The sequence below is a fragment of the Diaphorina citri genome, unplaced genomic scaffold, assembly GCF_000475195.1.
Source record: "Diaphorina citri unplaced genomic scaffold, Diaci psyllid genome assembly version 1.1 scaffold1663, whole genome shotgun sequence".
Lineage (NCBI taxonomy): Eukaryota > Metazoa > Arthropoda > Insecta > Hemiptera > Psyllidae > Diaphorina > Diaphorina citri.
The window spans coordinates 48,756-62,437 of NW_007379089.1; positions in this window are offsets into that span (position 1 = coordinate 48,756).

Here is a 13,682-nt window from a genome sequence, read left to right on the forward strand (position 1 = left end):
GCATTTTAAGTATCTTTATCCTGCTTCAGTCACTTAGGTTGCATTTTAAGTATCTTTATCCTGCTTCATATGTATCTCTGGGCTTCAAATTTGTTTCCTGAAAGAGACATTCCCAAATCCAAAATCTGAGAACCATTGCTATCGTCCAGGATAGGAGGAAGCGGTTCCGAGAACGAACCTTACCTGACAGGAAATGATGGAACCTAGTGCTGGAACAGCGCCTTGTGATAAAAAGTATGTAAATGTACCAACACACTCCATAGAAAAATAAAGTTACCATATAGAAAATATTAAGGAGCGCGGTTATAGCGCTCCGCCCCGCCAAGTCAAGAAAGTTTGACCGCGCTACTAGAGATATTATAAAGGGATTATACGCGACAGGGAATCTAAGTATACAACATCCATGGAATTCGCATGAAAAATGCGCAGAATATACTAAAAGGAATAGATAGTAGATCTGATAATAATAAAAACATATATAATAAAAACATATACCCCGCTATAGCCACACAATAATTATAATCATAATGACATAGTAAAGACTAAGGACCTACAAAGGCTGAAAAGGAAATCATATCTAGATAGGCATCAGAAATACTCCTCAAAGATACTTCTCTTGTACAGGAGATGCTTAGAGGAACAATATAAGAACTGATGATGGAGTAAACACAGGCATCATACAGAGAGAAGTGGATCGGATATCTGATGAAACAGAAAGCAAACATGATGACCTATCTGATGTAACAGAAAGCAAACATCGCGTATCTGATGAAATGGATCTGGGAAGAGAAATATTAAACTTTTTTTCAAAGCAAAATAAAAGCGAGCTTAGTGAACTATGCTACCGGGAGATGGACATCACAACAGTCCACAGTTGTTAGCTTGGAGGGTTGTACGCCTGCCTTGTAAGCGCTAGGTCGCGGGATCGAGTCACCTCAAGGGGAACGGATAACGTTCTCTCTTGGTATTTTTAGTCCGTCCTTCCTTTATTATTACAATGGTAATAAAAAGGTATAAGGGACGGACTATTGTATTCGCTTCGGTGTCGTCTCTAAGTATACAACATCCATGGAATACGCATGAAAAATGCGCAGAATATACTAAAAGGAATAGATACCTAGTAGATCTGATAATAATAAAAACATATACCCCACTTTAGCCACACAATAATTATAATCATAATGACATAGTAAAGACTAAGGACCTACAAAGGCTGAAAAGGAAATCATATCTAGATAGGCATCAGAAATACTCCTCAAAGATACTTCTTTTCTACAGGAGATGCTTAGAGGAACAATATAAGAACTGATGATGGAGTAAACACAGGCATCATACAGAGAGGAGTGGATCGGATATCTGATGAAACAGAAAGCAAACATGATGACCTATCTGATGTAACAGAAAGCAAACATCGCGTATCTGATGAAATGGATCTGGGAAGAGAAATATTAAACTTTTTTCAAAGCAAAATAAAAGCGAGCTTAGTGAACTATGCTACTGGGAGATGGACATCACAACAGTCCAGAGTTGTTAGCTTGGAGGGTTGTACGCCTACCTTGTAAGCGCTAGGTCGCGGGATCGAGTCCCCTCAGGGCTCAGGGGGAACGGATAACGTTCTCTCTTGGTATTTTTCCTACAGACAACAGAACTGTAGAAAGTTTCAAGAAAAATAATTCGGAACTTTGTTGTGAATCCTAAGATTTGAACAAAAATCGTGATTTATTTCGACATTCGCTCGAACTCACCTACACTTACGAAACAATACGTACGTCTTATAAAGAAATTCGTAATTGAAAGTAAGTAAAAGGAATTTTAATTGTGTTAAGCATAAATGCTTGTCACAAATGTCGCTCCCTGCTTAACGCACTACGCTAAATTTTATGGACTTGACTTGGACTCGAACCACCAACCTCCAGATCCGAAGTCCACCGCGCTAACCACTACACCACTGAGGTTGGTTTCGTAATTGTAAGTAAAGAAAAGAAGGAGGAGGAGGAGAAGAAGAAGGAGAAGGAGGAGAAGGAGAAGAAGAAGGAGGAGGAGGAGGAGGAGGAGGAGAAGAAGAAGAAGAATATATAGAAACAAAGCACAATAAATATTTGTTAGAACGAAATAAATGTTATAAAAAAACATATTTTCTTGCTCTTTTTTTATCGGTACGAAACGTAAGAAATAAAAGTAAAAATGTTTGTTCCCACATACACACTAGGTACATTATATAGGTAGCTATGTACCTACATAAATACATAATACTTTTACGTGAACATACATACATGAAAGCGCATACATACTAACATGAAAGGAACATTAAACATTCATGTATCGCAAGAGAAGATATATAGCTCTTTTGTCTTCATAAAAAAAACTCCCTGAATGCCAGCATCATATTTCCGTGTCATATATTTGCCACCAATTTTATATTCCGAGAATCTCAGACACTCCTTGTTTTCTTTAATTTTCAATCCTCAGGCAAGATTTCAATGGATGTTTTCCATAAAGGTAGCTATGTACATAAATACATAATACTTTTACGTGAACATACATACATGAAAGCGCATACATACTAACATGAAGGGAACATACATACATGAAAGGAACATTAAACTTTCATGTATCGCAAGAGAAGATATATAGCTCTTTTGTCTTCATAAAAAAAAACTCCCTGAATGCCAGCATCATATTTCCGTGTTATATATTTGCCACCAATTTTATATTCCGAGAATCTCAGACGATCCTTGTTTTCTTTAATTTTCAATCCTCAGGCAAGATTTCAAGTATAATTATTACAAGACAATAGGGCCCATATCTGGCCTTTACGGCCGGCAGGGCGGAGAGGCTGGCCTTATTTCAGGAATTCTAGAAAACTTGACTGCTGTTGCATAATATTGTCGGTCGAAATGAAGGCCGTCTAGCCTGAATAACAATAACCAGCCAAAATTCCACTACTTACTCCAACATCGGCTTTTTCTCTCCTGCAAAGGCTACTTACTGTCTTCTCGTTTCTCGAGAAACGCTGTTGGAGTGGGACATAGCAGATTATTGACGCGTCACCTCTAATAGTGCATCTAATCTAATAGATCAGTTGCGCTTACTTGGGTGGTGTTTCAAAGTCATAGAGCAGGAAAAATGAGGACCAACGGAATTTTTCTTTTTCTTCCATTGACGCGTCACCCCTAATAGTGCATCTAATTGTAATATTTAATATGGTCCACATCATCTGCCCAAAATTCGAGACCACATGCACACACGAGGACCTGATGAACGCAGACCAGAAAGCAATACAAGTCGCACAGTACTGGAAATTACTGGTGGAAAAACACAATCTAACGGTATTTTTGTTACTTTCTATTACCCTTACGTATAGGGAACCTATACAAGGTAATGAGAAAGTATTGCAATCGGTCCAAATTTTCAAAATCGGGAGATGTTTTCCAGATTAAAACCTATCAAAAGGTTCCGTATAATTATTACAAGACAATAGGGCCCATATCTGGCCTTTACGGCCGGCAGGGCGGAGAGGCTGGCCTTATTTCAGGAATTCTAGAAAACTTGACTGCTGTTGCATAATATTGTCGGTCGAAATGAAGGCCGTCTAGCCTGAATAACAATAACCAGCCAAAATTCCACTACTTACTCCAACATCGGCTTTTTCTCTCCTGCAAAGGCTACTTACTGTCTTCTCGTTTCTCGAGAAACGCTGTTGGAGTGGGACATAGCAGATCATTGACGCGTCACCCCTAATAGTGCATCTAATTGTAATATTTAATATGGTCCACATCATCTGCCCAAAATTCGAGACCACATGCACACACGAGGACCTGATGAACGCAGACCAGAAAGCAATACAAGTCGCACAGTACTGGAAATTACTGGTGGAAAAACACAATCTAACGGTATTTTTGTTACTTTCTATTACCCTTACGTATAGGGAACCTATACAAGGTAATGAGAAAGTATTGCAATCGGTCCAAATTTTCAAAATCGGGAAATGGGTGGAAATATCCGTTTTGGGGTCCCCTGATTCCAAAAAAGTGGTTTTTAGCCCATGGTCTGTACGTAACGTACGTACGTACTACAGGTTTAAATGGGAAAAAGTAGAAAGTTGTGAACAAAATATCTCAAAAACGGTTTGTCGTAGAGAAATGAAATTTGGTATACTATCCCGGTATGGTCCAAGGACGCGACTGTAACAATTTGGCAAAAATCGGATAATCACCCATCCAGATATTAACAAAAGTAATTGTTGCTTAACCCTCATTTCGTGGAAAATGTTGAAAAGGTTGTGAACAAAATATCTCAAGAAAGGTTTGTCGTAAAGCGATGAAATTTGGTATGATATACCGATATGTTCCAAGGACGCGACTGTAACAACTTGGTAAAAAACGGATAGTCACCCATCCAGATATCAACCAAAGTCAATGTTGCTTCGAACTTCGAAAAAAAAAAATCAATTTTTTTCATAGGTACTTTATATGATTCCTTATCACACGGGGAGTATTTTAAGATAGAAAATTTTTAGTCGAAAATTGGCCGCCGCAGGCGATCGAATTTTCAGAAAAAAAAAGTTCAATTTTTGGACACTTTTTAATGATCCCTCATTAAGTCATTACACGGGGAGTATTTTAAGATAGGAAATTTTCGACCAAAAATTGGCCGCCGTCGTCTAAAGGGCCTTGTTGAATAGAACGCTTCTATCTCCAGTTTTATCGTATAATTTTCTTAATTTCCGTGCTTTCTAAAGGAATTATTCATGTGTCTTATTAGATTTGGAACATTTTTCGGGAGACTTCTTCCGAACAAACTCTTTCCTATTGTAACTTCTAAGAGATTCCGAGTTCGTTCTGAGAACGATAATAATAATAGTAATAATAATAATACCTAATAATCCACACCTATTTACAAACACGTGCTTAATGTACAAATATGAATATGTACATAGATATGTATATGGAAATCTACATAGGTATACTCGTATATCATTAGGTGTGTGTGTGTATGTTTATGTGCTAATTTACCTTTGGGTCATCACTTGAAATATGCTGAACCTTTTTCCGCTCACAAAACCACATGAAAATGTTTATGTGCTAATTTACCTTTGGGTCATCACTTGAAATATGCTGAACCTTTTTCCGCTCACAAAACCACATGAAACTGTCAAATTTCATGTCAGCTTTGATAATATTTCGCGAGGTTTTATTTTTACATTTTTTACTCGTGAATCTCGTGATATCTGCCTCCCAAAATTTTGACGTCTGTTTGGGATAATCTTAATATTTTGGACTATAAATGGAATGAATTCTTGCAACACATTCCTACCTACTTTTATGTATTTATTTATTTTCTATTTTCTCAACGAAGTATATAGGTACCTTCCTACCCAAGTAGGTATCTAAAAAAAATATTGGTTAAAAACCTCAAGTAGGTATCAAGAAAAATATTGGTTAAAAACCTCAAGTAGGTATCAAGAAAAATATTGGTTAAAAACCTTCGCTTTTTTATCAATTTTATCATAACAGACCATAAAAAAAACTTCTCTATCTCCCTCCCCCTTCTCTATTTCCTCTATCTCCCTTCTTTTACTTTTCTATATCTCCTCTCCCTTTCTATCAGTTTTCTCAATTCAGATAACACCATGAAAAAACTGTAGTGACACAAGTATGGTTGTGCCGTCGAGGTAAAGAACACCTATTTCAGCACAACTATAGTTGTGCCATGGCCTGCCAGGAAACAGTACTGGCACAACTATAGTTGTGCCATGGCCTGCCAGGAAACCACACAAGCACAACTATAGTTGTGCCATGGCAGGGAAAGAGTTAAAATTTCGCTCGAAGTCTTCTCCATCTTTTTCTTCTTCTTCTTCTTTTTCGTGTTCTCCTCCTTCTTCTTCATGTATTTCTCCTCCTCCTCCTCCTCCTCCTCCTTCTCTTCCATTTTCTCCATGTCTCCTCCTCCATTTTCATTTCGTGTTTCTCCCCATTTGGATTTCCTCACACGTCCAGAGCATCGAGCATGTAGAGCATGCTACGAGAGTATCATTTAGACCAAAAAGTAAAAACTATCTCTATCCTCAAGGTAAAAGGTTTGAAAATCCAGCCACATGAAAACTCCTATCCAGAGACCCAGAGAGAGAGAGAGAGAGAGAGAGAGAGAAAAGGGTTTGACAAGGAAGTAAAATTATACAAACTTGTTAATGGACATTAAAAAGAGACATGACCTTCTCCCTCTCTCTCCATTTTACTCAATCCTTCTCTCTCTCTCTCTCCTGGCTCCTCTCTCCCTTTCTGGCATTAAATCAACCCCTCCCCCCTCTCTCTCTTTCATTCTTCACATTTTAGGTTTTAAGTTGGAAATAATTCTCTCTATCTCAGTCCCACAGGGGAATGTTATCTCCCCCTCTTTCTCTCTCTCTCTTACTTTTAACTCCCCCTCCTCCTCCTCTTCCTCCCCCTCTTCTCACCCATGATGTCACTAACCCGTTGAAATCAAATGTGCCTGGGGTTAAGCAACGTCTAGAAAGGACAACGCTTGCATGGGTGACGAGCTGTTAGTCTACGATAATTCTCAAACGAGTGTCCGATTTTTGATGAAATTTGGCGACACTAAACGAACTCAATATGTGTTTTGAGTAGGTCCCCAACCTACATGGACTTTTGTCTAAGTGACTCCTACCACTAGTTCTTATTTCTTCTTTTTTTATCTAGGGGTTTAACACTTACTTTCCGTTCGACGACAAAATACCATTTTCCTTACATCACCCAGGCTATATAGTGTTACCAAAAAGTCCGAAAAAGACAGCAGCACGCGATAGCCCACCTTGTCAAACATCCGTATACCAACCGCGCGCGCTCAAAATTACTTACCTACCTTTACTGGTGAATTGGAGAGCTATGTATTTGTAGATTGATCTAGATTGTGTAGTGTGTGCCTACTGATGCCAAGACGAGAAATTTCTCATTTCGTCTCAAAATTTACGAGATACCTAAGACAAGACAGTGCTTTGTCTCGTCTTGACTGCATCAGAATGTGTCCTCGGGGACATGAACGGGTTAACAATCACTGGACGAGGTACTGTCTAATTATCAGTAACCCTTTCAATGCTAAATACATTATTCATGCCTCATTTCCCCTTGTTAGAGACATGGAGATTATGGATATGTAGAGAGGAGAGGATCCCTGGATATATAAAATCAAGAGGATGAGAAGGGGACGTGGTCCTCCTCCTCCTTCTCCTATTCTCGTTTTTCTTCTCCTCTTCTTTTTCTTGTTCTCTTTCTCCTCTTATTCCTCCCCCTTCGCCCTATTTATTATTCTCCTCCCCATATTCTTCCTTTTACTTCTCCTTCGTCCTTCTCCCTCTTCGTCCTTCTCCCTCTTCGTCCTTCTCCCTCTTCGTCCTTCTCCCTCTATACATCTACCGACTCTCCTAACTAAAGCACTTCTACTTGTACTTCTTCCTTCTTCTTTTCGTTCTCTTCCTCTGATTCGTCTTCCTCTTCTCTTCTCCTCTTTCTCCTCCTTTTCCTTGTCTCCCCTTCTCTTCTTCTTTGCTTCTGCTTCTCACCTTCACCTTCTCCTCTTCTTCATATCTCTCCGAGTATGATGACTGTGGTAATATTATGGACAGAAGAATATTTTATTGTAATTCTCTTTTATCATCCTCTTCCTCTCTTTTGCACGTCCCTCTTTTTCCTCTCATTTCCTTTCTCTCTGATGTGATTGCCACCAACCAGTGCCAGTTTGGAGAAAAAGAAAATTATACTGTCACGCCACGGCCAGTCAGTTTATGCTGACTAGGCGCTCTTGCTCGGGCTAGAACCTAGAGGGTCCCAGGAGAGGATATTGCAATAGAGACTAGGTAGTTTTGGACGGAGAAGTAGCAGGTTGTTTGAAAGGTAAGATCCACGTATTTTATTATTAATTAATTAAATATTATATATTCTAATTCATAAGAGTTGAGTTATTCCCATAAAATACTATTGAGTTTTCTTTTTTCTCAACGAAGTATATAGGTACCTTCCTACCCAAGTAGGTATCTAGAAACATATTGGTTAAAAACCTTCGCTTTTTTATCAATTTTATCACAACAGACCATAAAAAAAAACTTCTCTATCTTCCTTCCCCTTCTCTATTTCCTCTATCTTTTACTTTTCTATATCTCCTCTCCCTTTCTATCAGTTTTCTCAAACGTTTCATTTAAAATTTCGCTCGAAGTTTTCTCCATCTTCTTCTTCTTCTTCTTCTTCTTCTTCTTCTTCTTCTTCTTCTTCTTCTTCTTCTTCTTCTTCTTCTTTTCTTCTTCTTTCTTCTTCTTTTCGCATTCTCCTCCTTCTTCGTCATGTATTTCTTCTCCTCCTCCTTCTCTTCCATTTTCTCCATGTCTCCTCCTCCATTTTCATTTCGTGTTTCTCGCCATTTGGATTTCCTCACACGTCCAGAGCATGTAGAGCATGCTACGAGAGTATCATTTAGACCAAAAAGTAAAAACTATCTCTATCCTCAAGGTAAAAGGTTTGAAAATCCAGTTAGTGCGGTTACAGGTGTACGACTGAAGTGCTCCCGTGGGAAATCAACTTACAGGGAAATGTGTTCCTACAGGATAGGGTGGGAGTGTGTGTGAGAGGTGGGATATCTATCTCGGGGTTTTCTTCGGGATAAAACTTGCCCGTACTGGGTGTGGGAAAAAGTGGGACGGTTTGGGGAATCGGATTTAAAATAGGGGATTTTTTTTCCAAAGTTTATATTGAAAAAAAAACCACACACACACAAGAGATCTTGATGGAAGACTCAGTAACTTTGTGAAATTCCATGCGAATAATTGTAAAAGAAATAACTAATAGGTACTATTCACTTTTACAATTAAACACAAGAGATCTCAAGGTAAATAAATGGAGTTTCTTTGTGTTATTATCTATGTCACAACTTTGGTGCTCACTGCAGCATTGTAGGATTTTCCCAATATCTCAATAATCCTAATATCCAATGTTTACCATGCTGGCAGTGTAGAGAGGAGAGGATCCCTGGATATATGAAATCAAGAGGATGAGAAGGGGACGTGGTCCTCCTTCTCCTATTCTCGTTTTTCTTCTCCTCTTCTTTTTCTTGTTCTCTTTCTCCTCTTATTCCTCCCCCTTCGCCCTATTTACAGGGCCGGATTACCCATAAGGCAGAATGGCAGACTGCCACGGGCCCCGCGCTTTTGGGGGCCCCGCGCTTTGAGGACTTACACTAAGACTCAGTAACTTTGTGAAGTTCCATATGGATAATTGTAAAAGAAACAACTAATAGGTACTATTCACTTTTACAATTAAACACAAGAGACCTCAAGGTAAGTAAATGCAGTTTCTTTGTGTTATTATGTTACAACTTTGGTGCTCACTGCAGCATTTTAGGATTTTCCCAATATCTCAAAAATTCAATGTTTAAAATCCAATGTTTACCATGCTGGCACCGGTCGCTATGCGCATTAATATGTCATAGCTACTCATTTTCCTCACGAGGCTGAGTGGGCCCCGCAACAGCCAGTTCATTTACTTAACTTATAACTAAGTACATAGACATAGAGGAAATTTACTCATTACATTTTCAGCCTACTTTCTTAGAGTTAGAGCCCCTACCGAAAAGACGAAAGAGAGAAAAGGGGGGGTGGGAAAGAAAGGTAGAGAGAAGAAAATGGAATAGAGGAGAAAGAAAGCATCAGAGAAAATGGAGAAGAGAGTTAAATTTTAGGGAAGGAAGAAGGGGAGGAGGAGGAGGAGGAGAAGGTTGAATTGAAACGAGAGAAACGAAAATTTGACAAAATTTTAAAACGAAAGGAGTTCCCTCCTCCCACGTTGAAATTTAGTTTGGAAAAAGTTAAGGGTTATTGCGAGTCCCTAGGAAGAGATAAAGGTTATGATGAAGCATATTACAAAGTGTAATTACAAAGTCACAATAATTACAAAGACCTAGTGTCATGTTATCTCGAGGGTCTCTCAATTATTCACAAAGCCTCGTGATGGGTTTGGCGTGAAATTGTGACGACATGGTTTTATGACGGGCGTGGAGTGAAGGTTTGGAGGTGATTGTGAAGGTTTGAATATGTTTTTGAAGGTTTGGAGGTGATTGTGAAGGTATGAACGTGTTAGAGAACTAGTTGTGAGGTTTCACCACCATCACCTTTGGTTCTGAGGTGATTTTGAAGTTCTTGACGTAAAAGTGAAGGCGGACTTGATTGTGAAGATGTGGAGGTGATTGTGAAGGTTGTGAGATGTGAGGGTGAAAATGAAGGTTTGGAGGTGTTTGAGAAGGTTTATAGGTTATAGAGGTGATGTGAAGGTGATAGAGAAATTGCGGAGGTTTACTAACTGTAATATACGTCACACATATTTAAACTCTTTCATTAGTGCGGAAAATAAAAATTGAATTTTCGACCTTTTAAAGTTATTTTTTCAGAGTTTTGACCTCAGATTTGGATTTTTTCCAACTTTTTACATAGGAATCGACCATTTATTTATAATTTTTACCCGCATTTGCAACTGCTCCATTCTAGGGAAGGAGGGAGGGAAGGAGGGAGGGAAGGAGGAGGGGGAGGAGACAGGGGGTTGATTTGAAACGAGAGAAACGAAAATTTGACAAAATTTTAAAACGAAAGGAGTTCCCTCCTCCCACGTTGAAATTTAGTTTGGAAAAAGTTAAGGGTTAATGCGAGTCCCTAGGAAGAGATAAAGGTTATGATGAAGCATAATTATTACAAAGTGTAATTACAAAGTCACAATAATTACTAAGACCTAGTGTCATGTTATCTCGAGGGTCTCTCAATTATTCACAAAGCCTCGTGATGGGTTTGGCGTGAAATTGTGACGACATGGTTTCTATTAGGAATGATATTAAAATGACAAATGTGAGAATGTAAAGTAGGTACCAACGTATATCTACTTATACAATGCATAGTACAGTGGAAAATTCGTACCTACATTTTTACTTTCTATTACAGGGACAGACACGCTATCGTCCAAACTAACTAGACGTGCATTTTTCGTCCGCTACACCACCGTGGTGTAGTGGTCAAGGCGCTCGCCTGGTAAACAGGAGGGCGTGGGTTCAATCCCAGCCGAGGTATGGAATTTTATCCTCAATATAATTTGAGAATTTGACCACAATGATAGTAGTAGCTTACTGCTGGAGTAAAGGGACTTTTCAGTCCTATGCGAGCAGTATAAATAAGCACTATTATTATTATTTTCTCCTTTCTTTCTCCATGAATATTAAGGCATGCTAAGTTGTTAGGTTGTATGCTGGAAAACGAATATAGGTACACGCACAAAGAGTGAAGTAGTGTTCGTTTTCCATGCAACCCAATAGTTAAAATGGACTTTCACAAAAGATACCGAGTTTTCAATCAAGCATGTTAAGTTGTTGGGGAAACCTTTTCAAAGGCGACGATTCCATGAGACAGAGTTTTCACTACTGGTGTTTGTACAGCGGGGTGCACTCAGCGCGAAGGTTTGAAGGTTGCCATACACACATGCAAACAATTAAACCGATCGGCTTCACTTAATCCAGGCCTACCGTGAGGACAACATAAAATACGTGCAGTAGTACAATGACAAATGATGAGTTTATAGCTTTATAGTGATTTCCATTATAATTATCGAGTACATATCTGTTGTGCTCAATGTCCGAAGAAGCGATGGTATTTGCAAATTACACAATAGTCAGCCTAGATACCTTGGAGATTGGAGAGTAACATGTCTACCTTGTCGGAGCTAGGTCCTGGGTTCGATTCCCATCTGGGGTGAATTTTATCCTATACAGATAGGTAAGGAATGACAAATGATGAGTTTATAGCTTTATAGTGATTTGCATTATAATTATCGAGTATATATCTGTTGTGCCCAATGTCCGAAGAAGCGACGGGATTTGCAAATTACACAATAGTCAGCCTAGATACTTTGGAGAGTAATATTATTATTGCTGCTGAGTGCTGAGAGCGACTTTAGTTTTGTCTGATGGATATTAGAAATCAGGACGTTCGGTAGGTACTTATTATGCCCGCCACTCAAGCTGACAGACCTAGATCTAGGCCTGTCAGGCGGTCTGAGCTTAAGTGGCGTTCATTAGGTAGGTAGGTAGATATTAAGGGTTAATAGGTATTCTAAACCAAATTTAAAGTTCTTGTACTTATTTCGTTAGCCAGGTATATTGGTTTGATTCGTCTTTCAATAAACTTGATACTTATCTAATTCTCATAAAATCGAACTTTACCAGGTACCTACCTACCTAATGTACCTACAAATTAGACCGTGATATTATCTAGGGAAAGTAGGTAGGTATACCATTTAGGTGCCTAAGAACCTAGGTACCTACCAATCGCTTTTTGTAGGTATTTTGTCGATTTAAACCCTTCTTGCGTAAACTGCGTAAGCGCATTGCTACAAATGTTGGAACTTATAACTCCACTGATGTAACAAGAAAATCAAGACTGAAAAACATAAAATAAATACTTATCCAATGAAAGATCAAATGTCTTCAGGCCATTTCACAAAGGGAAAGGAGGCAAAAAATCAAATTAAATTTATACAAAAAATGTAAACAAGAGGGTATAATTATAAAATTAAGAAGATATACATACGTGATTTTGAAGTTCTTGACGTAAAAGTGAAGGCGGACTTGATTGTGAAGATGTGGAGGTGATTGTGATATGTGAGGGTGAAAATGAAGGTTTGGAGGTGTTTGAGAGGGTTTATAAGTTATACCTAGAGGTGAAGGTGATAGAGAAATTGCGGAGGTTTACTAACTGTGATAGCATACAAAAAAGTTCCCTCAAAAAAGACTTGGAGGCCGACATCCACTCTCCGATCTATTTGACAGATCTGCGCCAAAATAACAAGCTGGGTCCGACCCTCCGGGAATTTTTTAGCCCGCAGTTTATTCGATCGTGATTAAAGAAAATCAGTACCTTTGTGCCTACCTAATTTGTTTAATATTCAGTTTATTATTATTCTTGATTTGATCCCCCCAAAACCAGTTTTTTTGGTTTTTTGGCTTTATGGAAAAAAATTTGCACCACCATTTTCGTGATCCTGGCAAAAAGACCTTTAATTTGATATATATATAGGTCGACCAGGTTTGGATAAGTCCTTCTATGGCTATGGGGACAGACAGACCGACCGGCCGACTGACAGATACCGAAGCGAATACAATAGCCCGTCCACTATACCTTTTTTTATTACTATCGTAATAATAAAGGAAGGACGGGCTGAAAATCAGCGACAGAGGGAAATCAAAAACTAATCTCCAACGTAGGTACCTGCGTCCTCGAACCCGCGGCCTAACGTTATCCCAACCAAGCGAACTAGGCTGGCACGTAGAAACTTGTGTGTTTACTTATTTCCATACGATGCGCCATTCCAAGGGACAACAGAGATCTTCCATTGCCTTTTCAGACAGACCTGCTATGGCCAGTTTAGTTAGCTTAGTTGGTAGTGCGTCTGCCTTGTAAGCGCTAGGCCGCGGGTTCGATTCCCGCCCGGGGCGGATTCCACTGTATCGTCTAGAAAAAAAAAAAAAAAAATTCTCTAAACTGTCTCCCCTTGCATTGACGATGCCAGAATAGCAGGGCTTTAGCTTTCTCTCTTCCTTCCTGTTCCTATATCCTCTTTCGTCGGCAAGGCTCTTGCCTTGTAATGAGTAGTCCCTATTTT